Here is a 20,460-nt window from a genome sequence, read left to right as displayed (position 1 = left end):
AATAGAACATGTTAAAAGCTGGTAGCCACAATGGTGGCAAGTGACATGTCACTAATAAAAACAAGAGTGAAACGCTGACGCATTTCGAGCAGATGCTCTTAGTCATGGCACTGATGTCATGTCCCACGGGGGTTTAAATAGTCACTGAACCAAGTCAGAAAGCCACCACGGGCACAGCCTCCTCGCCTATCAAAGGCAGGAAATGACGAGTATTGGCTGAGACGTATCCCTTCAGCAACCCTTCCAGGTGCGAGATAATTAGGGTGAAGTATAAATTCATTAACCCTTTTTCATCCAAATGTGACCCAAAGAGTGTTAATAGGCTATTTTGTTATATTTCACATTTCGTTTTGACAGAGAAAGTATGGACAGCCTTTCTTATCTTTCTCCACGCATTATGTCCTGTTGTCACGCCCCCTCCCATAGGCTTTGAGGGGTGGAGCGTGACGTCACACGGGGGCGGAGGCGTGACGTCACGCGCCGCCTGCCCCGGGTCTGATTACCGGCGACCACGGAGCGAACATGCTCCAGGGACTGATTTTAACTGGGGTGCTGCGTGCAAGATCACGGCGGCGGTCTAAGCGCTGTCTAAGCGCCGGAGTACCTCTTTAAAGATACATGGGCTAGAAGTTATCACAGTTGGAATAATCAAAATGTCCCACGTGTTTTATTGGACCAAGGTCCAGTTCACATGCGAACAAAATATAGTGTCATATTCAGAAACGCTAAGCAAAATCATGCGTTTTTCCTGACTGTGAAGGAAATTCACATGTGCAAAATAGTGTCTTATTCAGAACAGCTAAGCAGAAACATGCATTATTTAGACTGCGAGCGAAGTTCACATGTGCATAATAATGTCACAGTCCAATTCAAACAGTATGAGAAAACTAAAATAATATTTACATACACAAATGCATACTCCATATTAGAGAAACATATAGTTAGGATTTAAATTTTCAGTTATGTAGCCACTTATTTTCTTCTACAGTCATATAGCACTGCATTGGTTAAAAATAATCTCGCACCTGAAAGGGTTGCTGAAGGGATACATCTCAACCAATACTCGTCGTTTCCTGCCTTTGGGAGGCTGTGCCCGCGGTGGCTTTCTGACTTGGTTCAGTAACTATTTAAACCCCCGTGGGACATGAAATCAGTGCCATGACTAAGAGCATCTGCTCGCAACGCGTCAGCATTTCACTCTTGGTTTTATGAGTGACATGTCACTTGCCACCAATGTGGCTACCAGTTTTTAACATGTTCTATTAAACGTTACGTTTTACGTATTTTTTCTCCAACGGGAGCTGGATATTCCTTTTCTACTTTTGATAAATAGTCATGCCGCACCAATGATTAATTCACATGTACAATATGTCTACTTTATGTTCCCATCATTTGGTAAACATTCTTTTACTTTTTTAGAAGGTTTAGAAGTTTAGCAGCAATTTTCAAGATTTTCAAGAAAATTACAAAATCAGATTTTTCAGTGACCAGTTCAGTTCTGAAATTGAATTGAGGGGCCTGTATATTATATACCCCCATAAATAACCCCATTTTATAAACTGCACCCCTTAAAGTAGTCAGAATAACATTAAAATACATTTATTAACCCCGTAAAAGTGGAGGCGGAATTAATTTTTTTTGCAGATTTTACATTTTAATCCATTTTTTCTCTGTAACACATTAGGTGTTGACAAAGAAACACAACTCAAGATTTATTCCCCGAATTCTGACGTACTTAGAAATATCCCATATGTGCGCTATGTGTCTCTCACACAGGCCTTAGACATGAAGGCGTGCTGTGTGGATTTTGGGGTATCTTTTAGTTTAGGATATTTTGTTGGCATCATATAAAATTACAGGGGCCTTGGGGTGCAAAAATATTTTTAGGAGACAAGTTGACGCTTTCATTGGTACCATTTTGGGGTACATGTGACACTCTGTTAGTTTTTTATTTTATTTTTTATGAGGTGGATTACATAAAAAAAAAGGTTGTTTTTTAGGTCGTTCGTCATATGCGGTATAAATGACAAGTCAGGGATGTGGAATTCCTATCGCTCCCCACCCCCCCCCCCCCCCCACAGCGCAATCGCAGGGGGGCGATCCACTATGGAGGTAGCCGGAGGGCTTACCTCTGCTTCCTACTGCAAAAAAGAAAGTTTTAATATAAGTTTGAAAGACACACATTAACCCAGTGGTCTCCAAACTGTGGCCCTCCAGATGTTACAAAACTACAATTCAAAGCATGCCAGGACAGCTGTTGGCTGTCCGGGCATGTTGGTAGTTGTAGTTTTGCAACATCTGGAGGGCAACAGTTTGAAGACCGCTGCATTAACCCCTTCCAAAGTTCAAATCACCCCCTTTTCCTATATGAAAACATGTAAACATAATAAAAATAAACATATTTGGTATCGCTTCGTGCGTAATTGTACAACCTATTAAAATATAACATTATGTATCCCGTACGGTAAATGTAAAAAAAATACCAAACCACAGAATTGCAATTTTTATAATATCTCAGAAAAAAAAGTTAAAAAGCGATAAAAAAGTCAGATCAATACCAAAATGGTACCGATACAAAAAACTGATCATGGTGCAAAAAATGAGCCCTCATACAGCCTGGTACGCAGAAAAAGAATAAAGCTATAGGGGTTAAAAAATGGCAACTAAAAAAAATTTGAAAAAGTTCAGAATTAGTAAAACATGACGTAAACTACACAAATCTGGTATTGCTGTAATCAGGTGGCCTAAAGTATAAAACTAACATATTACCTCAACCAGAAGGTAAATGGCGTAGAAAAGAAAACCACCAAATCTGCTAAATTATCTTTTACTATTTCAATTTCACTTCCCTTGAGATATATAGATATATATATATATATATATATATATTGGTTCAGAGAATATGTTCTTGAAAAATTTTAAGGTATCCTTATAGTAGGTAGTTATGGCTATTATAGGGCAAGGAGGAAAAAACAAGAGCTTAAAAACGAAAATTGGCGATACCAAATTACCAAATTTATATATATTTTTTAATATTTTAGTTCATGTATGGCATAAAAACTTTATTTTTTTTTTTTTTAAATCTTGTTTGTAAGTCGCCGTATTCAGTGAGCTGTAACTTTTAAATTTTTTCACTGACATACCGTATTTATCGGGGTATACCACGCACCGGCCTATAACACGCACCCTCATTTTACCAAGGATATTTGGGTAAAAAAAGTTTTTTACCCAAATATTCATGGTAAAATGAGGGTGCGTGTGTGCGCGTGTATACCCCGATATACCCCCAGGAAAGGCAGGGGGAGAGAGGCCGTCGCTGCCCGCTTCTCTCCCCCTGCCTTTCCTGGGGTCTAGAGCGCTGCTGTCGGCCCTTCTCACCCCCTGGCTATCGGCGCCGCTGCCCGTTCTGTCCCCCTGACTATCTGTGCCGGCGCTGATAGCCAGGGGGAGAGAAGCGGCGCCGACAGCCAGGGGGAAGAGAAGGGGCAGCGGCACCCATTGCCGGCGCCGCTGCCCCGTTGCCTACCCCCATCCCCGGTGGCATAATTACCTGAGTCGGGTCCGCGCTGCTGCAGGCCTCCGGCGTGCGTCCCCTGCGTCGTTGCTATGCACGGCGCGGCGCACTGACGTCATGCGCCGCGCCGTTCAGCGCATAGCAACGACGCCGGGGACGCACGCCGGAGGCCTGCAGCAGCGCGGACCCGACTCAGGTAATTATGCCACCGGGGATGGGAGGAGGCAACGGGGCAGCGGCGCTGGCAATGGGTGCCGCTGCCCCTTCTCTCCCCCTGGCTGTCGGCGCCGCTTCTCTCCCCCTGGCTATCGGCGCCGGCACCGATAGTCAGGGGGACAGAACGGGCAGCGGCACCGATAGCCAGGGGGTGAGAAGGGCCGACAGCAGCGCTCTAGACCCCAGGAAAGGCAGGGGGAGAGAAGCGGGCAGTGACGGCCTCTCTCCCCCTGCCTTTCCTGGGGGTGTATCGGCGTATAACACGCACACAGACTTTAGGCTAAAAATTTTAGCCTAAAAAGTGCGTGTTATACGCCGATAAATACGGTAATTGTGTGAAGACTCTTTTTATGCGGGACATGTTGATGTACCATAGTAACATAGTTCACAAGATTGAAAAAAAGACCAGAGTACATCAAGTTCAACCTACAAGCTTAATTGAGTCCCTACTGAGCTGATCCAGAGGAAGGCAAAAAAAAAAAACTAATCCTAGAGGCAAAAATTCCTTCCCGACTCCAAATATGGCAGTCAGAATAAATCCCTGGATCAACGTTCTGTCCCTATAAATCTAGTATACATAGACAGCTATGTTATTATTCTCCAAAAATGCATCCAGACCCTTTTTAAACTCATTTACAGAGTTCACCATGACCACCTCCTCCGGGAGAGAATTCCACAGTCTCACTGCTCTTACAGTAAAGAACCCCCGTCTGTGCTGGTGTAGAAACCTTCTTTCCTCTAGACGTAGAGGATGCCCCCTTGTTATTGATACAGTCCTGGGTATAAATAGCTCATGGGAGAGATCTCTGTACTGCCCCCTGATATATTTATACATAGTTAATAGGTCGCCCCTAAGCCTTCTTTTTTCTAAACTAAATAACCCTAATTCTGATAATCTTTCTGGGTACTGTAGTCCTCCCATTCCCCGTATTACTCTGGTTGCCCGTCTTTGAACCCTTTCCACCTCCACTATATCTTTCTTGTACACTGGTGCCCAGTACTGTACACAGTATTCTATATGTGGTCTGACTAGTGATTTGTACAGTGGTAGAATTATTTCCTTGTCATGGGCATCTATGCCCCTATTGATGCACTCCATGATTTTATTTGCCTTGGCAACAGCTGCCCGACACTGGTCACTACAGCTAAATTTACTGTTAACTAAGTCCTTTTCCATGTCAGTCTTCCCAAGTGTTCTCCCCTTTAATACATAATCCCAGCCCAGACATTTCTTCACCATGTGCATTACCTTACATTTATCAGTTTTGAACCTCATCTGCCACTTCCCAGCCCAAACCTCAAACCTAACCAGATCCATTTGTAACAGTGCACTGTCCTCTTTTGTGTTTACCGCTTTACAGAGTTTAGTATCATCTGCAAAGATTGCTACTTTACTATTCAACCAGTCTAAAAGGTCATTAATAAATATATTAAATAGAACAGGACCCAAGTCGGACCCCTGTGGTGCCCCACTAGTTACAGTCACCCAATCAGAATAAGTACCATTAATAACAACCCTCTGTTTTCCATCACTGAGCCAGTTACTTACCCACTTACACACATTCTTCCCCAGCCCAATCCTTCTCATTTTATGCACCAAACTTTTATGTGGAAACATATTAAATGCTTTGGAAAAATCCAGATATACGACATCCAGCAATTGCCCCTGGTCCAGTCTGGAGCTCACCTACTCATAAAAGCTGATTAGGTTACTTTGACAGGAACAATCCCTCATAAAGCCATTCTGATATGGAGTCATATGTTTATTTTTATTAAGATACTCCAGAATTGCATCCCTTAGGTAATCCTCAAACAATTTACATACAACGGAGGTAAAACTAACAGGTCTATAATTCCCGGGGTCACCTTTTGACCCCTTTTTAAATATTGGCACCACATTTGCCATGTGCCAGTCCTGGGGAACAATCCCTGTCACTATAGAGTCCCTGAATATTAAAAATAAGGGTCTGTCTATTACATTACTTAATTCCTTTAGAACACGGGGGTGAATGCCATCTTGACCTGGTGATTTGTCTGTTTTGATTTTTTGTAGGCGGCACTGTACTTTTTCCTGGGTTAGACAGGTGACCTGTACTGGGTAGGTTACTTTATCTGGCTGTATTTCACCTGGCATTTCATTTTCCTTGGTGAATACAGTGGAGAAGAATTTGTTTAGTATATATGCTTTTTCCTGATCCCCGTCTATAATTTCTTCCTCATCTTTTTTTAAAGGGCCTACGCTTTCATTTTTGACCTTTTTGCTATTTATATAGTTACAGAACATTTTGGGGTTAGTACTCTCTTTGGCAATGACTCTTTTTGTCTCTATTTTTGCGGCTTTTATCTGTTTTATACATATTTTAAATTTTTTCTCTATAGCTTTTTAAATGCTTCCTTACTGCCGTCCTGTTTTAGTAGATTAATCGCTTAAGGATCCCGGGGGCGTACAGGTACGCCTTCGCTCCCAGGTACGTAAAGGGATACTCCGGTGCTTAGACATCTTATCCCCTATCCAAAGGATAGAGGATAAGATGCCTGATCGCGGGGGTCCCGACGCTGGGGACCCCTGTGTTCTTGCACGCCGCACCCTGTTAGAATCAGTCCCCGGAGCGTGTTCGCTGTCGATTGCGGGGACCGGAGCATTGTGACATCACGGCTCCGCCCCGTGTGATGTCACGCTCCGCCCCCTCAATGCAAGCCTATGGGAGGGGGCGTGACAGCTGTCACGCCCCCTCCCAGTAATCAGACCCGGGGGCTCCGGGGACTGATTCTAACAGGGTGCAGCTTACAAGATAATGGGGGTCCCCAGTGGCGGGACCCCCGCGATCAGGCATCTTATCCCCTATCCTTTGGATAGGGGATAAGATGTCTAAGCGCCGGAGTACCCTTTAAGGACCGGCAATCGCCGCAAATCGCCGGTGAATTCACACCAGCGATTTGCGCTGATTCCGGGTCACACAAGTCTCCGGTAACCCGGAAAACAAGTTCAAGTAGTCCAAGACACCCACAATCCCCATGAAGGGATAGGAGTTAGGTGGCAGGGGTGTCACCTCTCCTATCCCTGTTATTTGGGTTAACATTCGGTTCCCCCGCTCTGCCGACCCACAGTAGGCTGGGCAGAACGGGGAAACCGTCGGGGACCGGCGCCGAAGGCCACTTACCTATCGGTGGCGGCAGTGGGCGGCGATCGGTGGCAGAAGAGGACGGCGATGCGGCTCCCTGGATCCAACGGAAGCCGGTGAGTTGCCTTGCAACATCTGGAGGGCTACAGTTTGAGACCACTATACAGTGATCTCTAAACTGTAGCCCTCCAGATGTTGCAAAACTACAACTCCCAGCATGCCCAGACAGCTGTTTGGGCATGCTGGGATTTGTAGTTTTGCAACAGCTGGAGGGTCACAGTTTGGAGATCACTGTGCAGCAATCTCTAAACTGTGGCCCTGTAGATCTTGCAAAACTACAACTCCTAGCATGCCCACAAAGCAGTTTGCTGTCTGGGCATGCTGGGCTTTGTAGTTTTGCAACATTTGGAGGGCCACAGTTTGGAGATCACTGTGCAGTGGTCTCTAAACTGTGGCCCTCCAGATGTTGCAAACCTGCAAATCCCAGCATGCCCAAACAGCAAACAGCTGTCTCGGCATGCTGGGAGTTGTAGTTGCATACCTTCAGCTGTTGCATAACTACATCTCTCAGCATGCCCTTCAGTGATCAGTACATGCTGGGAGTTGTAGTTTTGCAACAGCTGGAGGCACAATGCTTGGGAAATTCTGAGTTAGGAACCTCACTGAAGGTTTTCCAACCAGTGTGTTCCTCCAGCTGTTGCAAAACTACAACTCCCAGCATGCACGGTCTGTCAGTACATGCCCGGAGTTGTAGTTTTGAAACAGCTAACTCCTAGCGGGAAACTCACCGCAAACACCCGCCAGTGTGAATGTACCCTAAAAACACTACAATACACTAACATATAATAAAGGGTAAAACGCTACATATACAACCCCTTACACTGTGTCCCCCCACCCCCAGTAAAAATGAAAAACGTATCATACGGCAGTGTTTCCAAAACGGAGCCTCCAGCTGTTGCAAAACAACAACTACCAGCATTTCCGGACAGCCATTGATTGTCCATGCATGCTGGGAGTTTAGCAACAGCTGGAGGTACCCTCTTTGGGAATCACTGGCGTAGAATACCCCTATGTAATCCCTAATTTAGTCCTCAAATGTGCATGGCACTTTCTCACTTCAGAGCCCTGTCGTATTTCAAGGAAACAGTTTGGGGCCACATATGGGTTATTTTCGTACTCAGGAGAAATTGCACTACAAATTTTGTGGGGCTTTTTATCATTTTACCCCTTATGAAAAGGAAAAGTTGGGGGCTACGCCAGCCTGTTAAAATAAAAAAATTTACACTAACATGCTGGTGTTGCCCATACTTTATATTTTCACAAGCGGTAAAAGGAAAAAAAGACCCGCTAAATATGTAACACAATTTCTCCTGAGTACGGAAATACCCCATATGTGGGCATAAAATGCTCTGCGGCACACAACAAGGCTCAGGAGTGAGAGTGCACTATGTACATTTGAGTCCTAAATTGGTGATTTGCACAGGTGTGGCTGATTTTACAGCAGTTCTGACATAAATGCAAAAAAATAAATACCCACATGTGACACCATTTTGGAAACTACAGCCCTCACGGAATGTAACAAGGGGTATAGTGAGCTTTAACACTCCACAGGTGTTTGAAGAATTTTCCTTAAAGTTGGATGGGAAAATGAAAAAAAAAAATCACTAAAATGCTTGTGTTACCCTAAATTTTTCATTTTCACAAGGGAAAATAGGAAAAAGCCCCCCAAAATGTGTAACCCCATTTCTTCTGAGTAAGAACATATGTGGATGTAAAGTGCTCTGCGTGCGAATTACAATGCTCAGAAGAGAAGGAGCGCCATTGGGCTTTTGGCGAGAAAATTTGTCCGGAAGTGAAGGCCATGTGTTTACAAAGCCCCCATAGTGCCAGAGCAATGGACCCCCCACATGTGACCCTATTTTGGAAACTACACCCCTCATGTAATGTAATAAGGGGTACAGTGAGCATTTACGCCCCACAGGTGTCTGACAGTGATAAAATGTTGTCATTTGCACAGCCCACTGTTCCAAAGATCAGTCAAATGCCAGTGGGGTGTAAATACTCACTGCACCCCTTATTAAATTATGTGAGGGGTGTAGTTTTCAAAATGGGGCCACTGTTCTGGCACCACGGGGGGCTTTGTAAACACACATGGCCCTTAACTTCCATTCCAAACAAATTCTCTTTCCAAAAGCTCAATGGCAATCCTCCTCTTCTGAGCATTGTAGTGCGCCAGCAGAGCTCTTAACATCCACATATGGGGTATTTCCATACTTAGAAGAAATTGTGTTACAAATTTTGGGGGGTAATTCTCTCCTATTTCCCTTTGTAAAAATTTGGGGGGAAAAATGCATTTTAGTGAAAACATATTTTTTTTCATTTACACATCCAACTTCAACAAAAAGTTGTCAAACACCTGTGAGGTGTTAAGGCTCACTGTAACCCTTGTTACGTTCCTTGAGGGGTTTAGTTTCCAAAATAGTATACCATGTGTTTTTTTGTTGTTTTTTTTTGCTGTTCTGGCACCATAGGGGCTTCCTAAATGCTACATGCCCCCCAAAAACCATTATGGCTGGGACTTATACTCTGCCTTCCTCCTCCCATTGTATGTGTGGAGGTAACCTGGGAGGAGGCTGTGAGTCGGCCTAATGCTGCCGTAATTGCCCACTGGCCCCTGGTTTTGCTTCTCACGCACAGGTAGGTTTAAGTTAGGTCCCGTGCCACTTGAGAAACCTTGGCATTGGTGTGCAGGCTCAGGTATGCCTTTCATACAAGCATATGCTGGCTAATGTCTCAATTTTAACATCAGTGTTGAGGGTTAGCCAATGTCATTGTTCACATCTACCACAGTAGTGCACCTAAATTCCTGTATTATTCTAATTGTTACACATCCACACCATCTATCTGGTGTAGGATCCTATTGTGGCACTTGTAGTCTGCTGCAGGCATCGCCCATTGTATGCATTTTTATGCTGGGGATTGGCCTTTGCAACAGACCACAAGGGCAGGATCTGCTCCCCCAGCATAAATGCACAACTGCATTTGGGGTTGAGCCCCTCCAGCCATTTGAGACCACGTCTTTGTTGTAGTGTAAACCTAAGGGGTTAACACACTTAGTAAATGTCATTTTGAATACTTTGAGGGGTGCTGTTTTTATAATGGGATCATTTGTGGGGTATTTCTAATATGAAGGCCCTTCAAATCCACTTCAAAACTGAACTGGTCCCTGAAAAATTCCAATTTTGAACATTTTGTGAAAAACTTAGAAAATTGCTGCTGAACTTTGAAGCCCTCTGATGTCTGCCAAAAGTAAAAACATGTCAACTTTATGACTCACACGTAAAGTAGACATATTGTACAGTGCATAGTGAAAGTATTCGGCCCCCTTGAACTTTTCCACCTTTAGCCACATTTCAGGCTTGAAACACAATCATGGAGTGGAGCGAAATTTATTGGATATTTCAAACTTTTTTTAACAAATAAAAAACTGAAAAATTGGGCATGCAAAATGATTCAGCCCCTTTACTTTCAGTGCAGCCAACTCTCTCCAAAAGTTCATTGAGGATCTCTGAATGATCCAATGTTGACCTAAATGATTAATGATGATAAATAGAATCCACCTATGTGTAAATCAAGTCTCTGTATAAATGCACCTGCACTGTGATAGTCTCAGAGGTCCATTTAAAGCGCAGAGAGCATCATGAAGAACAAGGAGCACACCAGGCAGGTCCGAGATACTGTTGTGGAGAAGTTTAAAGCCAAATTTGGATACAAAAAGATTTCCCAAGCTTTAAACATCCCAAGGAGCACTGTGCAAGCGATAATATTGAAATGGAAGGAGTATCAGACCACTGCAAATCTACGAATACCTGGCCGTCCCTCTAAACTTTCAGCTCATACAAGGAGAAGACTGATCAGAGATGCAGCCAAGAGGCCCATGATCACTCTGGATGAACTGCAGAGATCTACAACTGAGGTGGGAGGACTCTGTCCATAGGACAACAATCAGTCGTATACTGCACAAATCTGGCCTTTATGGATCCAATGATCCAAAACATAAAGCAAAATCTACAATGGAATGGTTCACAAATAAACATATCCAGGTGTTAGAATGGCCAAGTCAAAGTCCAGACCTGAATCCAATCGAGAATCTGTGGAAAGAACTGAAAACTGCTGTTCACAAACGCTCTCCATCCAACCTCACTGAGCTCGAGCTGTTTTGCAAGGAGGAATGGGCAAAAATGTCAGTCTCTCGATGTGCAAAACTGATAGAGACATACCCCAAGCGACTTACAGCTGTAATCGCAGCAAAAGGTGGTGCTACAAAGTATTAACTTAAGGGGGCTGAATAATTTTGCACGCCCAATTTTTCAGTTATTTATTTGTTTTTATTTGTTAAAAAAGTTTGAACTATCCAATAAATTCCGTTCCACATCAGTAGAATTTTTCACCAAGAAATGATGCAAGTATCGACAAAAATTTACCACTAACATAAAGAAGAATATGTCACGAAAAAACTGTCTCGGAATCAGAATGAAAAGTAAAAGCATCCCAGAGTTATTAATGCTTAAAGTAACAGTGGTCAGATGTGCAAAAAACGCTCTGCTCGTTATTTTTGGCATTTATTGCCCCCTTAACGTTCGTATTCATCCATATTGGTTATATTATGATCCATATTATATTATGATCACTATTCCCTAGGTATCCTTCTTCTTGCACATTAGTTACTCTGTCAGGTCTGTTGGTTAATATTAAGTCTAGTAGAGCGTCCCCTCTGGTTGGGCCCTGCACCATTTGGGACAGATAATTGTCTTTAGCTATAGTCAGAAACCTGTTTCCTTTATGAGATTCACAGGTCTCAGTCTCCCAGTTTATATCAGGATAGTTAAAGTCCCCCATTATTATCACATCACTCTGATTTGCTGCCTTGTTTATTTGTCTCAGTAATTGATCTTCTGCCTCTTCCATTATGTTTGGTGGCTTATAGCAAACCCCTATCAAAATGTTTTTTTTTATTCTTATCTCCATATATTTCTACCCATAATGACACCACATTATCGTTTCCCTCCCATATATCCTCCTGCAGTTCAGCCTTCAGACTGGACTTTACGTAAACATAAACTCCTCCCCCTTTCCGTTTTGCCCAATCCTTCCTGAATAGACTATAACCCTGTATGTCAGTCACAGCTATCGTCCCACCAAGTCTCTGTTATACCCACTATGTCATAATTCTCCTCAGACATTTTCAACTCCAGTTCGTCAGTTTTATTGGTGAGACTTCTGGCATTAGTCAATATGCAATTAAATGGTGTATGTTTTTTTCTTATGAAGCCTATCCCTATTAACTATTCTAACCCCCTCCCTCTGCTCCACCCCCAGGGACATTATTAAGTCCCCCCTCTCTATCTACATTATCTTCCCCCTCTACGTTGTAGGTTCCCTTTCCCCAGTCCCTAGTTTAAACACTCCTCCACCCTTCTAGTCATCTTCTCCCAAAGCACAGCTGCACCCTCCCCATTGATGTGCAGCCTGTCCCTACGGTAGAGCCGCTATCCGACAGCAAAGTTGGCCCAGTTCTCCATGGACCAGCTTCTGAGCCACTTGTTTACCTCCCTAATCTCCCGCTGCCTCTCTGGTGTGGCTCGTGGTACAGGTAATATTTAAGAAAATATTACCTTGGAGGTCCTTGCCTTAAATGGGCACTGTCAGATACAAAAACCTTTGATTTGTTGTAAAGCATTTGAAAATTTTCAGTAATTCATACTGAAAAAGCCAGTCAAACAACTGCCCCCCCTGCCTACTTGGACACATACTAGTCCTGCTGTGTCTATGCATCATCACCTATGTCATGGACACACTTCCTTGATTGACAGCTGTGAGCACAGAGTTCACAGCTGGAGGAAAAATCCTCCCACTGTCAGCTTGTGTCCCGCTACTGTCAGCGCGAGTTGTAGTTTTGCTAATGTTGGGGGGAGATGTGAGCAGACAGTATACTGAGGGAGGGCGCGGAGACCTGAACAGTGAGGCCACGCCTCCTCTCTTTGAGAGGAATTCAGACTAGTGAGCTAAATTAAAATGTAATAAAAACATAAATAAAGGTTCTAGACACATACAAATTAGATGTACATGGTCAGGATTAGGTACTGAGTGCTATATTTTTTTGTTGGATCTGACGGGTACACTTTAAGCTTGCGACCTAATCCCCTGAACTAATTTTTAAGGACACTCCACCTACCTCTTACTGTGTCATTGGTGCCAATATGTACGATGACTGATGGGTCCTCTCCAGCCCGACCCAGCAACCCGCTCCGTGATGTGCCGAACTCGAGAGCCAGGAAGACAACACACTGTTCGGCGATCTCGGACTTTTAAATTGAAGCCTAACGTTATGCCTCTTTTCATTTAGTTTTCTTATACTGAGCTAAAAGGACATTATGTATTATATACCAGCCTTATCCAATGTTGTGTGTTAGTCTGCAAGCTGTAGCATTGAATCTTTCATTATTGATTTGAAAGGAATGGCACTAATGGCTATTTTTTTTTAGCAGGGGGCACTACAATTATCTGGAGGTTTGTACATTAGCATATGCCAAATTTGGGGTGACTATTTTTGGGGGTGTATTATATACTGTACATATATAATTTATTTTATTATTCTTTATATTTTTTCATTTTTTAAATTATTTATTTTATTTTTTTTCACAATTTTTTAACATTTTTGTGTAACTTTTTAAATTTTTTCACTTTTTTTCACACTTTTTTTTTACAGTACTGATCGCTCAAGTTGCCATGACAACGGAGGCCAGTGTAATGTCCCAGTAAGGGATGTGGCTCCGTAGAGCCCCTGCATGTCCCCGGGGCTCTCCTGCAGCAATCCCCATTGAATATACCAGTTATGTATAGTTATGTGTTATAGGTGTAATGTACCCTTAATTAAAGGGGTACTCCAGGAAAAAACTTTTTTTTTTTAATATAAACTGGCTCTAGAAAGTTAAAGAGATTTGTATATTCCTTCTATAAAAAAAAAATATTGTCACGAACCGGCAGGACTGGTAGTGGATCCTCTGGACCAGAGAGGCGATGACGCGGGTTGTACCAGAGGACCGGTTCTAAGCGGTTACTGGTTTTCACCAGAGCCCGTCGCAAGGCGGGATGGACTTGCTACGGCGGTAACCACCAGGTTGTATCCTCCAGTAGCAACTCGACCTCTCTGGCAGCTGATATGGCGAAGTACACAGGGAGCGGGCAGGAGCGTAGTCAGACATAGCAGAGGTCAGGGCAGGCAGCAAAAGTTCAAAGGCTAGTGGACGGCAGCAACGGGTTCGGCAAACAGGCAAGGCAGTATACACAATATGGAACGCTTTCTCAAAGGCACTAGGGCACAAAGATCCGGCAAAGGCAGGAAGGGGCAGGTTATATTTATATGGAGGTTGCCAGAGGTCAGGGACCAGCGCACCAATTAATGGCGCGCTAGCCCTTTAAATTTACTGAACGCGGCGCGCCCTAGAGAGTCGGGGCCGTGCGCGCCGGGGGACAGAGATGGACGGCGCAGGGAGTGAGGAGCCAGGGAAGCGCGATAGGAATGCGGCGCGTGAACGGGGACCAGCCGTCACGGCAGCCGCGTCCCCCGTGCTCCCGGTCAGTGCGTCTGACCGGGGGGCGCCGGGATCCCGAAGCAGGAGGCCGAGGGAGCGGGTGCTCCGGTCCGGGGACCGGAGCGCACGCTGTAACAAATATTAATCCTTCCAATAATTATCAGCTGCTGAAGTTGAGTTGTTTTTTTCCTGTCTGGCAATAGTACTCTATGCTGACATCTCTGCTTGTCTCGAAAACTGCCCAGAGTAGAAGAGGTTTGCTATAGGGATTTGCTTCTACTCTGGACAGTTCCTGAGACAGGTGTCATCAGAGAGCACAGACAGAAAATAACAACTCAACTTCAGCAGCTGATAAGTACTGAAAGAATTACGTTTTTTTTATAGAAATAATTTACAAATGTATTTAACTTTCTGGAGCCAGTTGATATATATATATATATAGCTGCAATATATATATATATATATATATATATAGCTGCAATCTCTCTCTTCTGCTGATGCTGAGGTCCAGTGAAGTCAAGTGTTCCAGTGTCTGTGTCCAGAGCATTGGAGGCCTCAAGCCTAAATTTCTGCAGCCACCAGTCGGTCCTGAGTACGTCAAGTCATCTCAATTGTCTGTCACCATCAGTCAAATCACCTGTAGTCAATGTGGCCTGCATCATAGTCTGCCAAGTCACTGCAAGTTCCAGCAAGCCTGCGTGAGCCCCCTGTGTCACTGGTCACCTCTCTGGGATATTAGCTGAGCTGCATAGACTGTACCATCTGTCTTACCTCAGTAAAATTACCATTACCCTTAAAATGGCCCTGGACTCTTTATTGCCCCTGCCTAACCTAGGATTAGCTGTACTACCTTCGGGTTATAAGGCCAAACCACAAGCTGGCATCATGACAAGAAGTGGTTAATACCATCGACCCCTGGGGCCATAACATCTGCCCCGCATCTACCTCACACTACACCTGTGGCTCACCACATCTATTTTGCCATCACAAACAGGTGTGTGCCATATGCCACGAAGCCACAAGTCCTCCCCCAAGTCAGAACTGTGCTCGACACGGTGTGTAATAGTCGCATGCCGATGCGACTGAATTTGCGCCAGAAAAAGTGTACGGGACTTTGTCTGAAAACGTGTTTTAACCGAGGTGTTTTCACTGAAAAGGATTTTTACTGCAGCTGCAGGCATTAACCTCCCAGTCACTTTCTTCTGCATAGTACTACAGAGAGGGGCACATAGCTGTGAGTTGCCTCATACATTTCAACAATCTGCATCAACTTTATGAACCATAGCAGAGGAGGCAGGAATACGTTTTCAGCGCAATTCAGAGTCTTTGTTCCACAAAAAAAAATCTACTGGTTATACTAGTCTGTAGATGGTATAATACACAGCAGTCCATTCCTAATAGTCTGTGACAGAGTGCAATTTTGTGTTTAGTACACAGCTTTTCTTGGCTGCAGCACTGTTGTGTACTGCTGGTGTTTTACAAAAATATATTTTTTTTAAGGGTACTGTAGTCCATTTTTCTGCCCTCATAAGTGCATACCGCATACGTATATCTAAGTAGTGTACTATTTTGTACCTGTTAATCTGTCAAGGGCCTACATACTGTGAAAGAAAAGCCAGAAGTAATCACCGGCTGGTGTTTGAAAAAAACATTTACAGAGTTTTTGGGCTAATTTTAGCGCATTTTTCTGCCCTCATAAGAGCATACTGCATACGTACATCTAAGTAGTGTACTATTTTGTACCTGTTAATCTGTAAAGGGCCAACATACTGTGAAAGAACAGACAAAAGTTATCACCAGCTGGTGTTTTACAAAAATACTGAGTTTTAGGCGCATTGTAGCGAATTATTCTGCCCTCATAAGTGCATACCGCATACATACATCTAAGTAATGTACTATTAACCTGTGAATCTATCAAAGGCTTATATACTGTGAAAGTCCAGGCAAAAGTACTCATCGGCTGGTGTTGTACTCAAATACTTTTTTAAGTGTACTTGGGGGCATTTTTCTGCCCTCATCAGTGCATACCACATACCTACATTTAAATAGTGTACTATTTTGTTCTTGTTAATCTGCCAAGGGCCTACATACTGTGAAAGGACCGCCAAAAGTGCACACCTGCTGCTTTTCTAGACAAATACTGTTTTAAGCATAGTGAAGCATATTGTACTCCCCTCAAATACGCACTAAGTATGTCAGGCAGAGAAGTGCAAGGACGTGCACAGAGGAGTGGCAGAAGCCTAAATTCTTCAGGCAGAGGTCACAGCAGACTAGGGGCGAGTGGCAGCAGGAGTCGCAGCGAGAGGCCTGAGCTCCCGTTATCAGCTAGCGGTCATGTCTCGACCAGCAACCCATCTGCTGTCGTCGATTGGTTAACACAGTCATCCACTTCATCCCAAGTCACATTTGACACCCCCAGTCAACAGTCAGTGGGTTCCTCAGACACAACCCTCACTTGGCATGGCCCGGGAGCAGTCCCTGTCCTGTGCTGTTCCCTCTCCTACAAAAGTATCTTATGCTGTGGGTTCAGCTCCACTATTCACTGAGGACGATCTAATAGAAGACAGTCAGCAGCTACTGCCCAGCCAAGAAGTGGAGGAGACATCCGCTGCTTCCTTCACTAGGCGGGCAAGTAGTGATGAGGAGAGTGACGTGGGAAGCGGTGTTGCCAGGGTTCAGGGTCCTGAAGCAGACACTGTTGAGGAACCTGAGGAGGACATCAGTGACGTGCAGACACTTGTTGATGATGATAAAGCCGATCGCAATTGGGAGTCGGGTGCAGAAGGGGCTTCATCATCATCAGGAAAAGAGAGTTGCAGGTTGCCCATGAGACAGCAGCTGTGCCAGCAAGGCGGTAGCATGGTTGGCAGTCAGCATGGTGGCAGAAGAAGAAATTCTGGAGAGAAACATACCCGGTGGAGATCATTGGCTTCGCGGCAGCCTACCTTCACGGGAGGTAGCGGAACAGGGGTTCATGGGAGACTGCAGCAGTAGAAGTTAATTAGTGCGGATTGTTGGGAGGTAAATCAGCTACTTCGCAGTGTGGCAGTTTTTCATCAAGCATCCGGAGGAGGTTCACATAGCCACATGCAAGATATGTCGTCAGAAGGTGAAGCGTGGCCAGGGTCCCAATGTTGGCACCATGGCCATGCGTCAACATATGCTTCGCCACCATAAAGCGGCCTGGGAGAACCGTGGCTCCAATGTAGTGGTCCAGCCTGCTGCATCACCCAGCGGCACGATGCTCCCTCTTTCAGCCAGCCAAGGCTCCACCACCTCACCCGAAGGGAGTAGTGTGTCATACCTTCCTTCTGTCGCTACAGATGCTCCTGCTTCTCCCACTTTTAGTCAGCCATTCCGCCAACAATCCATCCGCAAATTCATGTCCAAGAGACAACAGTATGCTCCCACTCTTCCAACGGTGCATAAGCTGAACGTGCTCCTGTCTAAGTTGCTGATGCTGCAGTCCCTCCCTTTTCAAGTGGTGGACTCTGCACCTTTCAGAGAACTGATGGCTTGTGCCGAGCCGAGGTGGAGAGTGCCAAGCCGTCATTTCTTTACGAAGAAGGCAGTACCAGCCCTGCACAATTTTGTGCAAGAGAAGGTGGGCCAGTCCTTGAGCCTGTCTGTGTGTACCAAAGTGCATGGCAGCGCCGACGTGTGGAGCTGTAACTACGGTCAGGGACAATACATATCCTTTATGGCTCACTGGGTGAATATGGTTCCTGCACAGCCACAACCCCAACTTGGACAGGTCACACCACTTACTACTTCACGCTGTCAGTCTGTTGGTCCTGTGACAGAGTGCGACTCCGCCTCCTCATCCTCCACAGTGTCCTCAGCCTCCACTGCCCAGACAAGTCTCAGTAGCCCTTCCGAATACCATGTGTGCAGGGCACGGCGGTGTCATGCTGTTCTTCACATGGTTTGCCTTGGCAAAAAGAGTCACATAGGGGAGGAACTGCTAAAAATCATTCCTAAAGAAATCAGAGCATGGCTTATTCCTCAAAACCTGCATGGCACACGTGTTAAATCTGGTTGTCAAGCAGTTCCTAAAGTGTTCCCCCCATTTGCAAGACATCCTAACAATGGGAAGGAAACTTTGCATGCACTTCAGCCCCTTGTACACTGCAAAGCACACCCTCCTTCAGCTGCAGGGTCGGAATGGTATCCCCCAACTTAGTCTAATTTGTGACGTTGCAAAACGTTGGAATTCCACCCTCCATATGTTGGACCGACTGTACGAACAGATAAAAGCCATTACCGATTTCTTGATGATCCAAGTGGATAGGGGGATTCCCCTGTGTAACTTCAATGTGAACCAGTGGCAGACATTTGCTCAGGCCCTTTGAGGAAGCCACATTATACGTAACAACATCATTTCACTGCTTCATTTCCTATAACAAGTGTTGGAAACAATGGCTGGTCAGGGCAATGGAGACGTTGCACCTAAATCTCACAGCCACATGAGCCCTGCGGAGGCTGAACTGGAGGAGGAGGATGAGGGGCACAGTGGAGCACAGCTTGGGTTTCATGAGATGGGCTGTGTTTCTAGTCATCTGACAGGAGAGGAGGAGCATGATCAACTAGAGGAGCTAGAGGGTTATGAGGATGGCAAGGCAGAGGACCCAGAAACACTGTGGCAGTGTGCAGTGGCAATGGAGGCAGGGAGTCCCTCCAAATCCCTTGCAAAAATGGCACGATGCATGCTCAGTTGCTTGCGTAGTGACCGCCGAATTGTCAACATTCAGGAGCGGGATGACTTTGGGATCTCCACCTTATTGGACCCTTGCTACCAGCACAAAATGGGGGCCATTTTTACACCCACTGAGAAGGAGGACAAACTGACCTGCTACAGAGAGATCCTACGTGGTCAGTTGGCTGATGCATTTTGGCGCCATGGTCCATACACTAGCAGGTCTTACTCGGGGGGTCCCTCTGCGCTCACGTTCCACTGCCATGGCTGCTGGGGAGGGGCCAGTACCAGCTCCATCAGCAGCAGCCTTTCTTCACCCACATAGTGAAGAAACTCATCAACAGCAGGTAGACCTGGAGCAGGACCTGAACCAGCAGGTGGTGGCATACCTTGACAAGGCCATGCCAACAAACCTTGAAGGTCCGCTGGACCGCTTGATTTATGGCCTCAACTAGCAGAGTTTGCCCTGGAAAAGCTGTCCTGCCCGGCCAGTGGTGTGCCATCAGAGCGGGTGTTCAGTGCGGCGGGGGCCATAGTCACCCCAAGGAGAACTCGTCTGTCCACAAAAAATGTGGAGAGACTGACCTTTGTGAAGATGAACCAGGCATGGATCAGCCAGGATTTCCACCCACCAATGCCAGATGCATAAGAGTAGATTGACCATGGTGCTGCACCAACACTTCACAAATATGGATAGTGCCAAACAGATTTAAGGCACTGCTCCCCATTTACAAACATTCCAGCCACCTTCATCACCGGGTACAGGTATTGCCACCCACCGCACCAATCTGTCACTGAGTCACTTTCAGGACTCCTGATGCTGCTGCCACCTCCAGGCTGTTTCATTCAGCCACTATTGTGTCTCCTTATGCTTCTGCCAACTCCAGGCTGTGCCATTCAGACACAATATGGTCTCCTTTTGCTTTCCCCACCTCCAGGCTGTGTCATTCAGACAATATATTGTTTTCTGATGCTGCTGGGACTGTCTTGGCAATAACCCACAATTTTTTATGGGAGCACTAGTAAAAATACATGCTCAATAGAGATTTCAACACTGATCTTTTAATGTTAAAGTGTTGTGAAGCACTTATGTACGCATCCTGCTGCCTGATCCAGACTGTGTGTTTCAGGAACTACTGTGCTTAGTGATTCTGCTGGGCTTGGGCCTTAAATTCTTTGATGATAGCACGAAGTAACACACCTCTCCAATAGAGATTTCAACATTGATCTTTAAATCTTAGGGGTTATGAAACCCTCTTGAGTACTGATGCTTCCTGCTCCTGACTTTGTCTTTCAGGAACTACTTGGCTTACTGAT

Source organism: Hyla sarda, chromosome 4 (genome assembly GCF_029499605.1).
Source record: "Hyla sarda isolate aHylSar1 chromosome 4, aHylSar1.hap1, whole genome shotgun sequence".
Taxonomy (NCBI): domain Eukaryota; kingdom Metazoa; phylum Chordata; class Amphibia; order Anura; family Hylidae; genus Hyla; species Hyla sarda.
The sequence above is the reverse complement of the archived record's forward strand: the minus strand, read 5'-3'. Positions refer to the sequence as shown.